Raw genomic sequence first — 2,023 nt, forward strand, 5'->3', positions numbered from 1 at the left:
AAGCAACATTAGTGTTTCACTTCCACTAATATTCTCTTCATTATATATATTTTGTAAATGACAGGAACTTTCACTGATTTTGATTTGATTTTTGATCAGTATTTTAAAAACTATCTGTTATCCCCACCTTTGTGTATGTTTTCTATAAGAGACTGTGCACCCATTTAACACTATTCTTTCTTTATTTTCTCTTATCTGTAATTCCCAGAAGGAAAAATGAACTGATTTACATAAAATATTAAAGACAATTCTTATATAGTTTTCTCTAACAATGCTGGTGCTGATGTCATATGAATAGAGATAGCATCACTATTTCAAAAGGAAGCATGACTCAGAAAATTATCACAGGAAAAGTGATTAATATTTTAATCAATATTTTGAAAACTATTACAAAAAATGGCTATCACTAAGATAAATGTATTAGCTAAGGTTTGTGGTGCTATCAGATTATAAAAGACTCATCAGACAAAACAACAAAAATTTACTTTCTCACCATTCTGAGAGCAGAAGTTCCAGGTCAAGGTGTTGTCAGATTTAGTTTCGTCAGAGACCATTCTCTTTAGATTACAGATTGTCATTTTATTGCTATGTTTTGCTGTGGATTTTCTCTGCTATGCTTTCTGATGTTTCTTGTGTCCAGATTTCTTATAAATGTATCACATATAGGCCCTCGTGTTTTCTTGGTCATCATTTTAAACACCCTTTCTCCAAATATAGTAGCATTCCTATGTACTACAGGTTAGTTTTAACATATGAATTTTGAGGGACAGAATTCAGCCTAACAAATACTATTATATTTTGTTCACTGAGTGGAAAAATGTTAAAATATTTAGATGACTGTACTACTACCTAGTTTAAAAGAATACACGAATTTTAAAGTTCATAAATAAAAGTACTTGAAAAGCAAGTTGTATAAAGCTTTAACCTAACCTTAGGGTTTCTTAGCAGGAGCTGACAAGTATGTAAATTCTCTATTTTGAAGCCAATGTTCCATTAATAAAAATATAAGTTAGCTATGGGATAAAATTTGGTATGAATAGAAAAATAAAACTAGGTGATAACAATTCCTTTTCCATTAAGTATGAAAAAGGTGCATTGATGTCATTATTGTTTCATTTAGTTTCAGAAATGCAAAACAGAAGAAATTGCTTCAGTTTGGTTATCCACTTATCCAATTGTCTTAGATTTATTCGTATGTTTAACAGTTGATTCAGTAAGAGTCTCCAGTTATACAAACTAGCAGGAACTACCTTATCATGGGAAAGATTCTATTGTTAGGTCTTAATAAAATAGAGCCTAAAACTTAAGCTAAAATTAATAGTCGTGCTATAGCATTTTTCTGTATAAATTTTATGATTGCTTCGTTAACATAAACCGCGTTTATCAATTGACCTTTACCATAAATTACACTAGAAACTGGAAATTCATTAATTAAACTATATTGCCTTATTTTCTTAAACATTTAGTATTCTAACATGGGATCATGTAACACACTATTCATTTGTAATTTTAGACTTGTAGTGCTGATTAAAATTCCCACCTTTCAACCTTCTCACATTTTGACCATTGGTAGAAGTATATACCTTGAATCCACTGAAACCAATATCATTATGCTTGATCATTGAAGGCATGGCAAGGACACATAGATCCAAGTAAATCTTCATCTGATAAACTACACAGTCTTGCAATTTTCACTTTCGTTTTCCTTCTCTCACTTTTATCAAGCTCCACCATTGGACAGCATGAAATTCATGGCTATATCCTTGTGTTGCAAAAATGTGCAATAATATATAATTAATAAATTATATATATAATATGTAATGGTACAAACAAATAGTATCTGCAATTTGAAAGTAGTAATCTTATTTTCAAAAAGTGTAAGAACGTTTTTCATTAAGCTTAGGGCAAGCACTTTATGGAGGTCAGAAAGTACTGAAAGGAGACTGGCCTCACAAAAGTACCCCAAAGTACAATGACCTGACATACTGAAAACATACATTTTTTTCATATTTTTCTTAATAAG

The sequence above is a fragment of the Fukomys damarensis genome, unplaced genomic scaffold (genome assembly GCF_012274545.1).
Source record: "Fukomys damarensis isolate Sample0158 unplaced genomic scaffold, DMR_v1.0_HiC HiC_scaffold_24, whole genome shotgun sequence".
Classification (NCBI taxonomy): domain Eukaryota; kingdom Metazoa; phylum Chordata; class Mammalia; order Rodentia; family Bathyergidae; genus Fukomys; species Fukomys damarensis.